Source organism: Phascolarctos cinereus, unplaced genomic scaffold (assembly GCF_003287225.1).
Source record: "Phascolarctos cinereus isolate Bilbo 61053 unplaced genomic scaffold, phaCin_HiC Scaffold_2;HRSCAF=192, whole genome shotgun sequence".
NCBI classification, from domain to species: domain Eukaryota; kingdom Metazoa; phylum Chordata; class Mammalia; order Diprotodontia; family Phascolarctidae; genus Phascolarctos; species Phascolarctos cinereus.
In genome coordinates, this window is record NW_027555625.1 from 386,211,903 (window position 1) to 386,231,588 (window position 19,686).

The 19,686-nt window shown below is 37.9% G+C and overlaps 1 pseudogene; it reads left to right on the top strand.

Annotated features, from left to right (window-relative positions):
- Window positions 1–17,217, top strand: part of LOC110202328 (eukaryotic translation initiation factor 3 subunit F pseudogene) — a 52,946-nt pseudogene extending 35,729 nt beyond the window's left edge.
- The last annotated feature ends 2,469 nt before the right edge of the window (window positions 17,218–19,686 follow it).

Here is a 19,686-nt window from a genome sequence, read left to right on the forward strand (position 1 = left end):
TTGCTTTTGACCACTGCCTTCTTCAGACCCTCCCCCCTTCTATTATCCCTTTCCCTTTTCTTCCCTTTTACCCTTACTGCTTCTTCCCTCCCTTCTCTTTTCTTTCCCCTTTTACCTCCTACTGCCTATAGGCCAAGTTAGATTTCTATACCTAACTGATTATGTTATGCCCTTCTTGAGCCAAACAATGCTCCCCCCCCTTCTTTTCCCTCTTGTAATAGGATTTTGTGGCTTTTCCTGTAATGTAATTTAACCTTGTCTGCCTCCTCCTTCCTCAGTACATTTTCTAAGATCAGATTGATCAGCTTATTTGGATCCATTTAACCCACTTGATTAGATTTTTTTTTATCATTACATCAATGTCAACTAATACCCACCCCCTTTATGTATACTCCTTTAACATGGTATAATAACAATACAGTTCTCAGGAGTTGCAAGTGTCATCCTCCCTTGTAGGGCTGTAAACAGTCCACCCTTATTAACAACATATTGTATCTTTCTGTCCCATTTACCTTTTTATGTCTTTCTTGAATCTTGTACTGGAAGATCCAATTTTTTGTTGAGCTCCAGGCTTTTTATCAGGAAGGTTTGGAAGCCTCCTATTGCATTGAATATGCATCTCCTCCCTTCAAAAATCATGCTTATATTTGCTGGGTAATTGATCCTTGGCTGCAATCCAAGCTCCTTTGCCTTGTGGAATACCATGTTCCATGCCCCACAGTCTTTTAATGTGGAAGCTGCAAGGTCCTGTGTAATCCTTACTGTGGTTCCATGATATTTAAATTGTGTCTTTCTGGCTTCTTGCAGAACCTTCTCTTTCATCTGGTAATTTTGGGATTTTGCTATTATATTCCTTGGCTTCTTCAATTTAGGATATCTCAGGTGTTGAGTGGTGTATTCTTTCTATGCTTATTTTACCTTCTAGGACTTCTGGGCAGTTTTCCTTTATAATTTCCTGAAAGATACTCTCCAGGCTCTTTTTTTCATCATGATTTTCAGGTAGTCCAATAACTTTTAAACTGTCTCTCCTGAATTGATTTTCCAGGTCGGTTGTTTTACCGATTAGGTATTTTACGTTTTCATCTATTTTTTCATTTTTTTGTTTCTGTTTGACCTATTCTTTATCTCTCATAGAGTCATTACTTTCCATTTATACAATTCTAGTTTTTTACAGATTGTTTTCTTCTGTTAGTTTTTTTACTTCCTTCTTCAATTGGCCAATTGTGCTTTTTACGGACTTGTTTTCTTCAGTGTCCTTTTTTCTAATTGGCCAATTGTATTTTTTAAGGACTCTTCTACTTCTCTCATTTGACTTTTAAAATCCTTCTTGAGTTCTCCTAAGAAGGCTTTTTGGGCTTCAGAGCAGTTCATATTTCCTTTTGACTTTGCAGATGTGAGTTGTTGACAATGTTGTCCTCTTCAGAATTTCTGTCTTGATCTTCACTCTTCTCATAATATGTATCTATGGTACATTTTGTTTTACTCATGATGTTTCTTTATTCCCTGGCCTTTAAAGAGATTGAATTCTCCTGGTGGGGAGCAGAGAGAACTGACCCAAGCTTCTTGTGTTGGGTGCCTAGGTCTTGGTCACTGGCTTTGTGTGCTGGGGCCTCTTACGTTGTTAATTAGAGGCTGTAGGGTTCTGGCAGCTTACCTTGTGTTGGGCTGGAGTCAGCAAGGCTGGAACTTTCAGGCAATTCTTGGTTAACTGCTTTTCCTTTCAGTTATCTTTCTTCAGATCCTTTTAGATGGGTATTTATCTCCCTGGGGATCCTCTCAGTGCTGCCTCCCTTGTTTCTACTTATGCACTGGGAGATTCCTGTGATGTAGAGTGCTGAGGCACCTGGTGGTTTTCCACGCTGGCCTCCACCAGTTCCCCCCACCACCACCACTGAGGCAATTGGAGGTCCGGTTGTTGGTGTTCACCTGCTCTATCACCTGGCTTCAAGAGCTCTTACTGTTTGACAATTGGAGGCTGCAGGGCTCTCACCGCTCCCCTTGTGTTGGGCTGGAACCAGCAGGCCAGGCCTTTAGGAACACTTTAGGTTGCTTTCTTCAGCTCCTTTCAGATGAATGCCGCAGGGTACTTATCTGCCTGGAGCCCCTTACAGGACTGCCTCCCTTATTTTTGCTGAAGCACTGGGAGACCCATTTGATGGGCTGCTGCACTGCTGCTCCCTGTCTTTCTTCTAGTTCAGCTGTCCCAGGGTTTTTCTCTGGGGTGATATTTTCTTGGTTTTCAGAGGTGGTCAGGGGAGAGTGAGAGCAACTACCTTTTTACTCCATCATCTTTGCTCCCTGAAGCAGAAGTCTCTAACAAACATTTAAAGAACAATTAATTCCAATACTGTATAAACTGTTTGGAAAAATAGGTGGAGTCCTATCAAATTCTTTTTATGATACAAATAGAAGAACCAAAACAGAGAAAGAAAATTACAAACCAATTTTCCTAATAAATATTGACACAAGAATTTTAAATGAAACATTAGCAAAGAAATTACAGCAATTTATCATGAGGATAATATACTTTTACCAGGTGGGATTTATACCAGGAATGCAGGACTGGTTCAATATTAGGAAAACTATCAGCATAATTGACTATATCGAAAATAAAACCATCAGAAATCATAATAGATCTCACTAGATGAAGAAAGTTTTTTAACAAAATACTGCACCCATTCCTATTAAAAAAAGCATAGAGAAAATAGGAATAAATGGAGTTTTCCTTGAAATGATAAGTAGCATCTATCTAAAACCATACGCAAGAATTATATGTAATGGGATTAAGCTAGAGGCTTTCCCAATAAGATCAGGGTTGAAACAAGGATGTTGATTATCGCCACTATTATTCAATATTGTACAAGAAATCTTAGCTTTAGCAATAAGAGTAGAATGATAAATTGAAGGAATTAGAATAGGCAATGAGGAAACAAATCTATCACTCTTTACAGATGACATGATGGTATACTTAGTGAATCCTAGAGAATTAAGTAAAAAACTACTTGAAATAATAAACAAATTTAGCAAAGTTGCAAGATATAAAATAAACCCACATAAATCATTGGCATTTCTATATATTACTAACATAGCCCAAGAGCAAGAGATAAAAAGAGAAATTCCATTTAAAGTTACAGTAGACAATATAAAATTTTTTTACCTGCCAAAACAAAACCAGGAACAATACAAACATAACTACAAAATGCTTTTCACAAAAATAAAATCAGATTTAAATAATTGGAAAAATATTATTTGCTCATGGGTAGGCAGAGCTAATATAATAAAAATTATAATTCAACCTAAATTAATTTACTTATTCAATGCCATGCCAATCAAACTACCAAAAAGTTATTTTATAGAGCTAGAAAAACTAGTAACAAAATTCATCTGGAATAACAAAAAGCCAAGAATTTCAAGGGAATTAATGAAAAAACACAAGAGAAGGTAGCCTAGCTGTACTAGATCTAAAACTATATTGTAAAACAGCAATCATCAAAACTATTTGGCACTGGCTAATATTGTGGTGGTGGTGGTGGTGGTGGTTTCCCTTCATTCTCAAAGAAGACCAAAGGACATCTCTATGCTAGAGTCAAGTTTTAGTATGTCTGACTGTGATTGATCAGATCAATGTTGGAGAAGATGTGGGAAAATTGGAATACTAATGTTTTGTTGACGGAGTTGTGAACTGATCCAACCATTCTGAACAGCAATTATGTAACTATGCCAAAATGCTATACAACTGTGCATGCCCTTTGATCCAGCAATAATACTACCAGGTCTATAGCCCAAAGATATCTCATTAAAGGGAAAAGGACCCACATGCACAAAAATAGCTCAGCATCTCTTTTTGTGGTGGCAAAAAATTGGACATTGAGGGGATGCTCATCAGCTGGGGAATAGCTAAACAAGTTGTGGTATATGAATGTTAAGGAATACTACTGTTCTTTAAGAAATGATGAACAAGCAGATTTCAGAAAACCTTAAAAGACTTTCAAGAACTGATCCTGAGTGAGTAAACAGAACCAGGAGAAATTGTACAAGTAACAGCACCATTGTGCGATGATCAATTTTGATAGACCTAGCACTTCTCAGAAATACAATGATCTAAGACAATCCCAAAAGGCTCATGATGGAAAATTCTATCCCCATCCAGAGGAGTCTAAATGTAAATCAAAGCTTATTATTTTCTCTTTTTTGTTGTTTTTTTTTCTTTCTTTTTTTTTCCTTTTGTTCTGATTCTTCTTTCACAACATGACTACTGTGGAAATATGTTTAATATGATTGTACATGTATAGCCAATATCAGATTGCCTGCCATCTTGGGGAAGGGGGGGAGGAATGGAGGAAAAAATTATAATTCAAAATCTTATAAAAGTGATTGTTGAAAACTATCTTTCATGTAATTGGGGAAAAAACTAAATGCTACTAATTGAAGGAGGAGGGCAATGAGTTACAGATAACATTTTCTCATTTAAGAAGTGAACAGTTTGACCTTACTAAACCCTTTGCAATTGGTATTTCATATTTATCTTCTTATGTTTCCACTCATTCTTGTAGGTCACATTTTCTGTTCAGTTTTGGTCTTTTCCTCAAGAATACTTCAAAGTCTGATAGCTAGTGAAGGGCCCTGCAATCTTCTTCTGCTCCGCCACCTGACCCCCATGTTATCTGAGTTCCTGAAGTGAAGCTGCCACCTATGAAGTTGACCCCAGAGTTTGTGGTTTGCTGATTAGGCAGCATCTGCACTTCAATCAGGCCAGTTGTTGGTTTCTTCTAAAGAAAATTCATGTAATATTTAGGGGACTTGACAAGATGACTTCTAAAATCTCTGTCTCCCATATGCTATGACTGTGTATTTCTAATAGAAACTCATTTAACGATTATTGAATTTAACTGAACTGAATTGAATGAGATTATAGAGAATGGGGAACAGTCATAATACACAGTAAGAAGTGAAAAGCCATTAACTTAAACTCTGTGAAGGGTGGAAGTCCAGACATGTTGACCTTTTAAAATAAAATCATAACTTAGATACGAAATCATAACTCAGATACCGTGACTCATACATGACTGGTACATGACCAGTACCCACCTTGAGTGCTTGGGCATTTACCCAACAGTGCTGGGTAAATGCTTTGATGTCTAGGAACTGAGTTCAACACTAAGTATAAGCCAAAATATTTGCTAAAACACTAACTAAGCAGAAAAACCCAAAATATCCACCAGCTTGCTATGAAGGACCCTATGGTTCCTCCTCCCTTTGCCTGATTTTTTTAATTATCCAGGAGATTTGGGGGGATCTTTGTGGAGATCCATTGAATTGTCTGGCAGCTGCCCCAGATTGCCTCTGTTTGTAAGTATTTATAATGATTGATTAAATTGCTATAATCAGTCTGGAGTTTCTTGGCCTCTTCCTTTGGTATCAAATTCACCCCACAGTTATGAGAGGGGTATAGAGTTCCTCAGTCAGGGGAATTCCAGGCCTTATAGAGATTAATTGGAAAGTTCATGCAGTACTTAGATGCTACACTATAGATAATCAGTCATTAGAGCTTTAAGAGCCATTAGTACAAGGCTTTCATCTTATAGTTGAAGAGTTAGCTACAACTCAGAGATGCAAATATTTCCAAGGTTACACAAGGAGTTGGTGGCAAAATCCTTTAAATTGAACTGTTTTTGCCTATTTGCATTCTTCTTCACTGAATGAGATTTCAAATATACCAAAGCTATGTTTGTACATTTAGTAACAGAGATGAAGCCAATTTTTGGATCCAACATAGCAATCTGAAAATCTAAATCTTTTGTTGATATCCATTTTTCTTTTATGGATTATGTGGGTGGTCAGTTGTAGTAGAAAGAATCTTGGACTGGGAATCAGAAAGCTTAGATGTGAGTCCTGGATCTGCCATAAATTGTATACTTCAAACAAGTCTCCCTTTGTGTCTGTATCTCAATTGCCTGATCTGAAGGATTAAGGGATTGAACTAAATAATATCTAAGACTTCTCCTCACTCTGAAATTTTATGTGTAAAGGTCCCTTGTAATGCCAGAATGTTTATTGTTAGCTCCCTTCCAGATTCAATACTCTGTTTTAAGGTCCTTTCCAAAGCTGACATTCTCTATTCAATATTCTCTTCTTACTACAATATGCTGTTTCTTTTCTAGATGTCAGTAAGCATTTTAACAATGCTTGTTGATTGCTTAATTGACTCACAATTTCATTGAGAATCAGCTCTATTTAAAACATAATTAAGTATCTTCATATTACTGATGAAGCCACAATCCTAATAAAGCTAAACTGATCCAATATAGATAATGCAGGCTGAAATTGGTTCACTTATCCAAGAAGTTCCCAGTGTGAAAGTCAAATATACCACCAAAAAGAATGTGGGAGTCTTATAGTGGTTTGGCTTAAATATTTCTCTTTCCGTTAGAAGATAATCATTCTAATTCTATCTGCTAGTGCTAGCCAGAATGGTAACATTTGTTGTCATAAAAGTCTAATATTTAATTCAGTTGAAACACTCAACAAGCATTTATCGAGTGCCCACTGAATTATGAAATTTCTTGCTTTAATAATATCAACATTAATAATAAGAGATCTGAAATAATGAGTTCCATAGTTTACTCCACAAACTCAGAATGATGGTAGCACCATAAGAATTCATCTTAGCATGATAAAAATCCACTATTTAATTTGAACATGAGCTCTTTGTACAGAGCAGTAACAGTAACTAAATTTTCTCCAGTCAGTCAATAAACATTTATTAACTGCTTACTCTGTTCCAGGCACTCAACTAAGTCCTGGGGATACAAATATGAGAAAAGAAAGTTGGTTATTTGTCTTCCACCTTCAAGGAGCTTATATTCTAAGTGTGGAAGACACCATGCAAAAAGAAAGCTGAAAAGTGGGGGTAAGGAGAAGTTAGGATGGAAAATAAGATACATAAGTAGGAAAAGAAGATATCTGATACACAGTAGTATGTGGAATACACTGCAAGGAGTGCAAATTGGTGGAAAATAAAGATATAGCTAATCTGAGAGCCCTCTTTAAATAGAAACTAGGGGAGTTCTTTACTCTGCTCTCCAGCCCTCCAATCAGATAGACATAGGATACTAAGAATATTCATGAGAAATGAGTAGTTTTAACTGTAGTACTGAACTAGCTAGAGCAGACAGAAACATTTAAGGCCTTATATAATATTATTATTACCTATTTTTAGGATCACAGGATTTAGACTTCAAAGGGACATCTAGATGAAGTCCTTCATTTTTAGAGAAGAAATAGGTCCAGAGAAGGATAGGTAATACCCAAGATTACCTACCTAGTAAATATAGTACATTGAAAACAACTATTTATCCTCTGCTCTGCAAGAAACAATGTGGTTTGGAAAATGCATTATATGGGGTGGGGGGAGATAGTCAGAAGACTGGATTCTAGTTCCAACATTGCCACTGACTTTAATGTGTGATGACTAACTGTATGTAGCCTTACGCAAGTCACTTGCCCCTTCATGTCTTAGTTTCCTCCTCTGTAAAATAATGGCATTTATTTACACGATAAGCTATTTCCAAGGTCTAATATTTTATGTACTAAGGTCTCTTCTAGTTCTGAAATTATGTGTTCTCTACTTAAAGGTGCTTCAAGATTTTATTTTTTCTGTTCTGAGATGATAAAATTCTTCCTACCTTTAAGTTTCTGTGCTCTGCATTCTACAGACTCTTCCAGTTCTAATATCCTATTTTCTTCATTCTAAGGTTCCTTCTTTTTTTCCCAATTAAAATTACTTTAATAATTGAAACTTAAACATAAAATACAAGAATAAAAAGAAAATAAAGCATCTCCCCTTCCATGGTCAGAAATTGAAGGAAACTCTCTGTAGGCAGTTTGTACTCAGGAAAATATTTCTGATGACATCTTTATGCATTGTTGGTGGAACTGTGAATTGATCCAACCCTTCTGAGAAACAATTTGGAACTACTGCTAGGTCCTGATTAGTTCTTTTCTAAAAATTTATTTATTTTTAGGTTTCAACATGAACTTCCACAAAATTTTGAGTTCCAAATTTTCACACTATCTTGCCCCTCCCCCCCACCCCAAGATGGCATGCATTCTGAGTATCCCTTCCCCTAGTTTGCCCTCCCTTCTGTCTCTCCCCCCTTCTCTTATCCCCTTCCCCTTCTTTTTTCCTGTAGGGCAGGATAGATTTCTGTACCCCATTTCATATATTTCATATTTCCCAGTTGCATGTGAAAACATTTTTTTAAACTTGTGTTTTTAAAACTTTGGGTTCCAATTTTCTCCCTTCCTCCCTCCCCACTCACCTTCATTGAAAAGGCAAGCAACTCAATACGGGTCATACATGTGCAGTTATGCAAAGTACTTCCATAGTCATGTTGTGAAAAACTAACTCATTTCCCTTAATCCTATTCTGCCCCCCATTTATTCTACTCTTTCTTTTGACACTGTCCCTCCTCAGAAATATTTGCTTCTGATTACCCCCTCTCCCAATCCACCCTCCCTTCTATCATCTCTCTGCTCTCTTTTCCCCTTCCCCCCTATTTTCCTCTAGGGTAAGATAGATTTTTATACCCAATTGAGTGTGTATGTTATTCTCTCCTTAAGTCAAATCTGATGAAAATAAGATTCACTCATTCCCTCTCACCTTCCCCCATCTTTTCTGGTTTTTTTTGTGAGATAATTTACCCCATCCTACCTCTCCTTTTCTCCTCCCAGTATAATCTTCCCTCACCACTTAATCTTATTTTCCAGATATCGCCCCTTTATCTTCAACTCATCCTGTGCCCTCTATCTATCTATCTATCTATCTATCTATCTATGTATGTATGTATGTATGTATGTATGTATGTATGTATGTATGTATATCTTTCAGGAGGAGATCAATGAATTCTTTCAATTGCTATTTTGCCCTCTGGTTCTAAAATATCAGGGCAGTTTTCCTTGATAATTTCTTGAAAGATGATGTCTAGGCTCTTTTTTTGATCATGGCTTTCAAGCAGTCTACTAATTTTTAAATTATCTCTCCTGGGCCTATTTTCCAGGTCAGTTGTTTTTCCAATGAGATATTTCACATTGTTTTCTAATTTTTCATTCTTTTGGATTTGTTTTACAGTGTCTTGATTTCTCATAAAGCCACTGTCTTCCAATTGCTCTATTCTAATTTTTAAGGAATTATTTTCTTCAGTAAGCTTTTGGACTTCCTTTTCCATTTGGCCACTTTTGCTTTTTAGAGCATTCTTCTCCTCATTGGCTTTTTGGACTTCTTTTGTCATTTGGGTTAGGCTATGTTTTAAAGTGTTATTTTCATCAGTATTTTTTGGGTCTCCTTTAGCAAACCATTGACTTGTTTTTCATGATTGTCTTGCATCACTGTCATTTCTAGTCCCAGCTTTTCCTCTACTTCTCTTACTTGATTCTCAGAATCCTTTTTGAGCTCTTCCAAGGCCTGGGACTCATTCATATTTTTCTTGGAGACTTTAGCTGTAGAAGCTTTGATTTTGTTGTCTTCTTCTGGTTGTATGTTTTGATCTTCTTTGTTAGCAAAAAAAGATTCTGTGGTCTGACTCTTTTTTTGTGAGGTTTGGTCATGATCCCAGCCAATTACTTGAGTTTCACTTTCAGTTCTTCCGAGGTGGTATGATAAGGGTCAAGGTGTTTGCTCCTTTCCTGGTCTGTGAGTGACCACAAGCGCTCTTTTCTACCTGGGATCTGTGAGGAGGATTTTCTCTACACTACCACGACAAGCTCTACCAAGCCAGCACTCCTCCTCACCCCAGAACCACAAGCTAGAACTGTGACCCAGATCTAAGCATGGACAAAGCAAGATGGATGTAATTACTGGAGGAGGGCCTATTGGAAGACTATTACACTAGCTCATATTCAGTAGAGATGTGAGTTAATTAGCTAAAACATTCTGCACACCAATTTGCAACTATATTTAAACTAGTATCTAAAATGCCCATACATTTTTGTCCACATAAATCATCTCATTGCCAGATCCATACCCCAAACTCACCAAAGGCAGAAAAACATCTTAATATTTGCCAAAATCTTCATAGCATCATTTTCTGTAGTAGAAAAGAATTGAGAAAAAAATTAGACTTGCATTTATTAATGCAAAATGTGGTACAGAAAAGCAATGGAACATTAACTGCACTATGGGAGACGAAAAATATTACTAATTCATAGAATCAGAGAAAGACTTAGATAAACTGGCACAGCGACGCAAGCAGAACCAAGAAAAGGTATATACAATCACTATAAAATATAGATAGAACAGAAATGAAAAATAAATTTAAAAACTAAATTATAAGTTATAATTATGAATGAAACTCTAGAAGAGTTGAGAAAATCCACATTCTTCCTTTCTTTGCTGCAGTGGGGAACTAAGGATACAGAATGTTACATGCATGATCCCAGTTGATGTGGTGGTTTGTTTCGTTGAACTTTTTTTCTCTTTTAAAGCCTTTGTTTCAAGGTGTGGTTTTCTGGGTGGGGAAAAGAAGGGATATATTCAGAAATTAAAGCTATGTAGGAACAAAAGGCATAAAAATGATGGAAGTAATGGGGCAGGTGATTCTAGAACCTGTACAGTAAAAAAAAAAAAAAGAAAGGCTCACCTTAGAGTTTTACCACTAGACATGGACTGGATATCACTGTCAATTATGTAAGTAAATTATGATAATTTTGGAATCTGGGATCAATTTCAGACAGAATGCAACATGAGAGAATAAATATGAAAAACCAGAATACCATTTTAACTGACTCTTTTGTAATCAAAATTGTACTTAATGTTTTTTTCAGGGAAATTTGGAGGTTTATAGAACTGAGATAAAACAGAATCTTTCAGCTGTCTTAGCAATGTGTTGCTACTGTACACTGGGATGCTACAAGATGACACAGGGATTCATATTCTTTCTTAAGTAGAATGGAACAGTCTAGCAATCTGTCATTATATGAGTTGCAGAGCAAACAGGAATATTTCTGCATGTTTCAGCAGCTTGAGCTCTCATACCAAAAATCTTAAAAATGATGTCTCCTAAAATCATGAACTTAGACTCATAGGATTAGGATGTTGAAGTTGGAAAGAAGATAAAAACTACAAAGCAGAGCATGCCAAAGCTCACATGGACCTTAGAACATATAATACTCACTGTAAAAGTTGGAAGGGACTATGGAACATAGGCTGTTAGACCTGAGAGAAACCTAAGCCAGTAGAAAATTTACAACATGAAGGTTTTAATATTAGAGCTACAGAGGTCTTCAGATGGTGGAATAATAAACCTGGAAGAAACCTTAGAACACAGAAGATCAGAATAGAGAGATCTTTGAGACTATTTCATGTAACCTACCAATTTTAAATATTATGAAGAATGACTCAAATTCATATGACTTTGAATTAACCACATGGGATTGGTAACAATCAGTATGTACTAAAGCCATGCATTTTTTTCAGATTCACGAGGACAAAGAGAATGGTTAATCATTTACCAATCCCTTAATCTGTTATGTACGGGGTTTTACAAATTACAAAGCATTTTCCTAAACATTTTCTTATTTGATCTGCAAAACATCCCTGGATAAGGCTCAAAGAAGCAAGTCAAGGATTAATTTCTACATTTTACAAGACAAGAAAATAGGGGGGTTTTTTGTTTTTGTTTTTGTTTTTATTTTTAATACAAATACAGTGTGATATACCAGAGGTGTCAAACATGCAACATTCCCAAGTATGACCAAACTAGACTAAAATGTAATTGGGATATATTAAACAAAATAAATAGAAATCTAATAGAACATAGTTAATTTTGAGATGTGGTTTTCTAAGTCAGCATGAGGCTGCAAGAATTCATATATATGGTTTAATGGCCCCTGTTTCTATTTTACTTTGACATCACTGTGCTATACCACATTACCTTTCAAAGAGAACACTAGTCTTGGACTTAGGAGACCATGATCTAGATTTTCAACAACTATCAATGAGCCTCTCCTTGAATACCTCTGGGATGAGGTACCTACTATTAATTTAATCCTCCCAATTCCATTGTTTGATAGCATAATCATCAGAAGTTCTTCTATAGATTGAGTTAAAACTTCCTTCTCTCTTTAAACTCTGCCCATCGCCCCTCCATCATTGGGGGTCAATTAGAGCATGTTTAATCCATCTTCCCTATAATCACCTTTCAGGTATCTGAAAACTATGGTCATGTCCTTCCCACTCTAACCATTCAAATATTCTCCTTATTTGGAGTTAAGAGAATTCAGCCAGAGAAGGAAGACTAAGTAACATGAAGACATGATACGAGGAAAAATTTTGTTTATTCAATAGAATGACTAGTGATTCATGTGTTTCTTTACAGGTAAGACAGCAAGTTAGTGGGAAACACTGGATTAAAATGGACAGTGATGTGGGGTTTTTATGATTCTGCTGTGAAGAGAGAATTGGAAAAACTTCTGACCTACCTGATTTTGGAATTGTGCTGGTTTACTCTTCTTAGTTCTAGGATTTAACTGATGCACTAGAAAAATGACTGTAAAAGTCATGGGTATAATGTGGGCTATGCTTCTCTCATTTTCAGACTCACTTCAGAGTGATATCTTGGTGGGGAGGTGTTTCCTATGTCTCCTAAATCACCTAAAACTGTCGTTGTTTCTCAAGCCTTGAAGAAACTAAAATGGGCTAGATACAGTCATTTTATTTCTTCTTTGATACTTTAGTTTGTAAAAGTCAGCCTTGAGCACTACACAAATGCCAAAAGCAGGGGGAAATTGGACACCAATCACTTACAAAATCAAAGAATATTAAATTTCAAAAGGACTTTAGAACATAGAGTATGCAATCTGGAAAGAACTTTGATTATGGAATGTTGGCAAGCAAAGAAATCTACAGAACATTGAATTTTGGCATTTGAAGACACCTGACAACATAGAATTTAAAGCTGGAAAGGTCTTTTGAGATTCTGGAATACAGCCTCCTCATCTCACCAATGAAGAAACTGAGACTTTGTGATCCTATGTATTCTATTTTATTCATTTAAAAACATTCACAGAATTCATGGGGAAAATATTCACATACATTTCACTAACCTGCTGAAAGAGTTCATGACACAAATATGATGGCACCATAAGAACTAATGAATATGATGAATTCAAAGAAGTTGGGCAATAAGAGCAAAAAGAAGAGAATACACAAAGATTGAATACTCACATTCTGATGCTGGAAATGATGCAAGTGCCCCATCATAGTATATTCTGAAAGGCAAAACATAAAGGCGTATAACCAAAAATGACTTCGCCAAAAAAAACTAACTGTAATCATACCAAGGTATAATGGACTCATAATGAAATAAGACTTCCAAATCTTATTGATGAATATATCTAAGCTAGGCAGAAACTTTAAAATGCGAACACAAAAGTCAGAACAACCACATACACACAAAAAGGCAAATACAAGTAAGCAACAGGAAGAAAATACACAAAGACAGAGTTTTCATATTTTGATAGGGGAGATGATATAAATGCTCTATCATGCATCAGCAGTGATTTAGAGACTTAAGTAAGACACAGGGCCTGAGACTGGGTTTTGTTTTTTGGGGTTGTTTATTTTTGTTTTTTTTTGTTTTTGTTTTTGGGGGGTTTTTTAAGGGTTTGATTATTAAAAAGAAGAAGAAAGGAAATGAAGGAGCAAAGGAACATATTAGGGAAAATGAGGAGGAAGTGTAGTAAATAATTTCACATGATTAGGGTGCACAAGTAGAAGACTATGTAAAAAGGAGGCATGGTTAGTGGGCAACACTTAAATCTCCCTTTCATCTGAATTGGTTGGAGTGGTATACAGACACACATTTCACTCAACAGGAAAACAAGAGGGAATAGGGAGAGGAGAAAATAATGATTAGGGTAGATTCAGAGAGAATTAGTCATAAGCAAGTAAACACTTAAATCAGTGAGTGGATCACAAAGAGTAGTTTTAAATAAAATAATGAATGAGGGCCTGTTATGGTTCTGGGTAAGGGGAAAAGAAAATGAGCAAGGAAGTAGAAGCAGATTGGATCCAGCATTTAGCACTACTGCTGAGCACACTATTACTCCTTCAGAATCCTCTTCTTTGTAAAGAGAGGACAGGAATCAGGGAGCAAAAAAAGTATGTAAGATTAAAGGAGATACAGAATTAATGACTATAACTGTGAATGTGAAATGAAATTAACTGATCCATAAAAGCTACCAGAATGTAAAACAAAGCACAACTGAAAAATATATTTTTGTTTGTTTTTGTTTTACAAGAAACTCACTTGAAAAATAAAGATTCACAAACAGTTCAAATAATTTGCTAAAGCAAAATCTATTATAAAACAAAATTAAAAAAAAAAAGCAAGGACAGCTATAATGACCTCAAGGCAACAGCAAAGAATACATGTGAATAAAAAAGAAAAATGAAGAAACTCCATTATGTTAAAAGGTACCACAGCAATTAATTAACATAAATGCTTAATATATATGCAATGAATAACATACAATCTAAATACTTAAAAGAAAAGCTAATTAGTTCTAGAGAAAATAGAGAGTAAACTGTGGGAGAATTCAAAGAATTCCTTTCAGGTCTAGTCAAATCTAACAAAACAATAACAACAACAAAAGTCAGGGACCTGAATAGAATTTCATAAAAGTTAGATATGATATACCTTTTTTGGCAGTTATTAAATGAGAATAGAACTGTAAAAATTTCTCAACTGTGGATGTCATCCTTCCAAAAACTGACCATGAATTGGGGCATAAAAACTTCATAAATATAGGAAAAGTTACCCTTTACTGAAAATGCAGGGGAAGAGCCAAGATGGCAGAGTAAAAGCAGTGACTTGTTTGAGCTCTCCCCTAAACCCCTCCAAATACCTCTTAGAGCCTTAGAAATGGCTCTGAACAAATTCTAGAGCAGCAGAACCCATGAAAAGACAGAGTGAAATAAATTTCCAGCTGAAGATAACCTGGATGGTTGATTAGAAAGGTCTATTGCATCTGGCTAGAAGAGGAGCACAGATCAGTGTGGGTGGCTCAGGCAAAGACCAGGCCTCAGTGAACCTGGAGCAGGCCTCAAGAGGTTGAATCAAGGGGAGCTGTGGTGGTTTCCAGACTTCTCAACCCACAAACACCAAAGACTACTTAGTTGAGTAGGAAAGATCCATTGGACCTCTGTAAGAAAGAAGCACAGTCTGGCCCCAGTCCTGGTGCAGCCTCAGAGCAGTGACTACTTCCAGGGCTCTCGGCCTACAGACAGTGGGGGGGATCGAGTGGCTGATCAGAGGGGGATTGCAGGGATCTCTTTGCTAGCGCCAAGTCAGGATTCTCTTGCTTTGCCCATGCTTGGATCTGAGTCACAGTCCTGGGTGGTGGTCCTGGGGTGAGGAGGAGTGTTGGCATGGTAGAGCTTGTGGTGGTAGTGAAGAGAGAATCCTCCTCCCAGTTCCAAGTCAAAAAAGAGTGCTTGTGGTCACTCATAGACCAGAGCACTGGCCAGGAAAAGAGTAAACACCTCACCTTTCATCATATCACCTTGGAAGAACCAAAAATTTACAGATCCCTAGAAGTATCTCTGAAAACAGCTGCACAAAATCCCCAAAGCTTGGGACAGTATACCCTCCACAATGGAGAGCCCTACCTTAGCAAAGAGTTATAGTCAAATAATTGGCTGGGAACATAAGCAAACAGCACAAAAAACTTGGACCATAGATTCTTACTTTGGTGACAAAGAAGATCAAAATAGGGGCAGCTAGATGGGGCAGTGGATAGAGAACTGGCTCTAAAGTCAGGACAACCTGAGTTCAAATCCAGCCTCAGACTAAACACTTGACACTTACAAGCTGTGTGACCCTGGGCAAGTCACTTAACCCCAACTGCCAAAAAAAAAAGATCAAAATATACAACCAGAAGAAGACAACGAAGTCAAAGTTCCTGCATCCCAAGCCTCCAAGAAAAATACAAATTGGTACCAGGCCATGGAAGAGCTCAAAAAGGATTTTGAAAAGTAAGTAAGAGAAGCAGAGGAAATACTAGGAAGAGAAATGAGAGTGATGCAAGAAAATCATGAAAAACAAGTCAATAACTTGCTAAAGAAGGGCCCCCAAAATACTGAAGAAAATAACACCTTAAAAAACAGACTAGCTTTCACTCTTCAGCAACAAGGTGACTGTGACCACAGTCTCAGGTTCCTCCCCAACTTTGACCCTGGACCCAACCCCAACCCGGTGTCAGCCCCAGATACCACCCCAGCCTCCACCTCAGCTCCCGCCCTGGCCCAGCCACAGGCCTAGGGCCAGGCTCAAGTGTCGGTGCCTCCACCAGCTGTCCCAACTCCAGGACAGCACTGGCAAGAGCCTCCCTCAGGCCTGGGCTTCCCAGGCCATTCCCTGGTGGCCACATGGTCTGGCAGTGTCCAGTAATCCTCGCCTCCATCATAGACAGCTACGAGCATCGTAATGAGGGTGTAGGCTGAGTCATCAACACTCTGCTGGCAACAATTGACAAGCACTCTGTAGAAGTCACTAAATACTTTTTGGTACCACATGATGAGTCTGAGAAAGAAGTTGCTGTGGACATGGAATTTGCTAAGAATATATATGAATTGAACAAGAAAGTCTCTCCAAACAAGCTCATTCTGGGCTAGTATGCCACAGGTCATGACATCACTGAACCCACAGTGCTGAGTCACGCATACTGCAGCCGAGAGGCCCATAAACTTGTTCATTTACTGTGGACACCAACCTCCAGAATGGACGAATGAGCATCAAAGCTTATGTTACTGCTTCCAAGGGTGCTTCTGGAAAAATGATGGCAGTGATGCTCACTCCACTGACAGTGAATTATGTATACTATGATACTGAGTGAACCTGATCATGAAGACATGTTTCAGCCCCAACTATGTGATTGGCCTTTCCAGTGATCTGCAACAAGTTGGTGGGGCATCAGCCCAGATACAGGATGCTCTAAGTACAGTGCGGCAGAAGGTTGAAGATGTGCAGTTTGGAAAGGTGTCAGCTGACAAGACTGGGCCACTTCCTGATGGGCCTGGTTAACCAAGTTCCCAAGGTTGCCCCTGAGGACTTCGAGACTATACTGACCAACAACAAAAATGACCTGTTGATGGTGACTTACCTTGTCACCCTAAGCCAGTCACAAATTGCTCTCAACAAGAAACTTGCAAACCTGTGAGGGAACCAGTGAGCAGCAACTACAGCCAGCAGCTCCACCTGATGTGAGTTCTCCCTTGGAGCAGAAGAAAAGTGGATTCTCTTGAACTGTCATTTTTAAATTGCCTGTTTCTGCAGATGAGCTATTTATAACTCCAAATAAACCACAGACATACCTTTTCACACAAACAAAAAAAATAGACTAACTGAAATGGCAAAAGAGGTCCAGGAGGCATAGCCAAAATGGTGGAGTGAAAGCAGTGACTTGCTTGAGCTCTCCCCAAACCCCTTCAAATACTCATAAAAAATGGCTCTAAACAAATTCTGAAGCAGAAGAACCCACAAAAAGACACAGTGAAACAAATTTCCAGCCCAAGATAACCTGGATGATTGATCAGAAAGATATATCACGATGATCTGGAAGCACAGCGCAATGAGCATGGGCGGGCAGCCACAGGGAAACTGGAACAGGCTTTAGAGGACTGAATTGTGGGCAGCTGTGGAGGTTTCCAGACTCCTCAATCCACCAATGCCAAAGACAACTTAGAAGGTCAGTGGGAAAAGTGTTTCTGCGGTGCTGAGACAGGAAGGGGGGATCTCAGCTCCATTCGCCAAGAGCATGGCCCTGGGGGCGGCAGCTGCTTCCCAAGCTTCTGACCCATAGACTGAGGAGGAATCCAGTGGCTGATCAGAGAGGATTGCAGGGATCTCTTTGCCAGTGCTGAGGCAGGAATCTCTTTCTTTGCCCATGTTTGGATCTGGGTCACATTTCCGGGCAGCGGTGCTGGGTTGAGGAGTGCTGGCATGGTGGAGCTTGGAGTGGTTGTGGAGAGGAACCCCTCCTCACAGTTACAGGACAGAAAGGAATACTTGTGCTCACAGGCCAGGAAAGGAGTAAACACCTCGCCCCTTATCATACCACCTTGGAAGAATCGAAAATTTACAGGTACCTACAAGTATCTCTGAAAACAGCTACACAAACCCATGAAACTTGGGACAGTACATTCTCCACATTGGAAGCAGACTCTTACCTTAACAAAGAGTGTAAAACTCAAGTAATTGGCTGGGATCATGAGCAAGCAGCACAAAAGGAGTCAGACTATATTCTCTTACTTTGGTGAAAAGGAAGATCAAAACATACAACCAGAAGACGACAACAAAATCAAAGCTCCTACATCCAAAGCCTCCAAGAAAAATATGAATCAGTCCCAGGCATTGGAAGAGCTCATAAGGGATTTTGAGAAGCAAGTAAGGGAAGTAGAGGAAAAACTGGGAACAGAAATGAGAGTGATGCAAGAAAATCATGAAAAACAAGTCAACAGCTTGCTAAAGGAGACCCAAAAAAATACTGAAGAAAATAACACCTTAAAAAACAGCCTAACCCAAATGGCAAAAGAAGTCCGAAAAGCCAATGAGGAGAAAAATGCCCTAAAAAGCAAAGTTGGCCAAATGGAAAAGGAAGTCCAAAAGATTACTGAAGAAAATGCTTCCTTAAAAATAAGAATACAGCAATTGGAAGCTAGTGATTTTATGAGAAATCAAGAATGAAAAATTAGAAAACAATGTGAAATATCTCATTGGAAAAACAACTGACCTGGAAAATAGATCCAGGAGAGAGAATTTAAAAATTATTGGACTATCTGAAAGCCATGATGAAAAACAGAGCCTACACATCATCTTTCAAGAAATTATCAAGGAAAACTGCCCTGATGCATTAGAACCAGAGGGCAAAGTAGCAATTGAAAGAATCCATTGATCTCCTCCTGAAAGAGATCCCCAAAGGAAAACTCCTAGGAATATTATAACCACATTCCAGAGTTCCCAGGTCAAGGAGAAAATATTACAAGCTGCCACAAAGAAACAATTCAAATACTGTGGAAACACAATCAGGATAATGCAAGATTTAGCAGCTTCTACATTAAAGGACCACAGGGAATGGGATATAATATTCCTGAGGGCAAAGGAGATAGGATTACAAGCAAGAATCACCTACCCAGCAAAACTGAGTATAATCCTTCAGGGGAAAAAATGGTCATTCAGTGAAATAGGGACTTTCAAGCATTCTTGATGAAAAGACCAGAGTTGAATAGAAAATTTGGCTTTCAAGTACAAGACTCAAGTGGAACATGAAGAGATAAACAGGAAAGAGAAATTATAAGAGACTTATTAAGATTGAACTGTTTACATTCCTGCATGGGAAGATGATATTTGTAACTCATGAGACATTTGTCAGTATTAGGGTAGTTGGAGGAAAAAAATTTTATGTATGTATATATAGATAGATAGAGGGCACAGGGTGAGTTGAAGATTAAGGGGTCATAGCTGGAGAATAAAATTAAGGGATGAGAGAAGATTATACTCAGAGAAGAAGAAAGGGAGAGGTAGAATGGGATAAATTATCTCACAGAAAAGAAAAGTCTCTTACAGTGGAGGGGAAATGGGGATTGTGAGAGGGAATGAGTGAATCTTATTCTCATAGGATTTGGCTTAC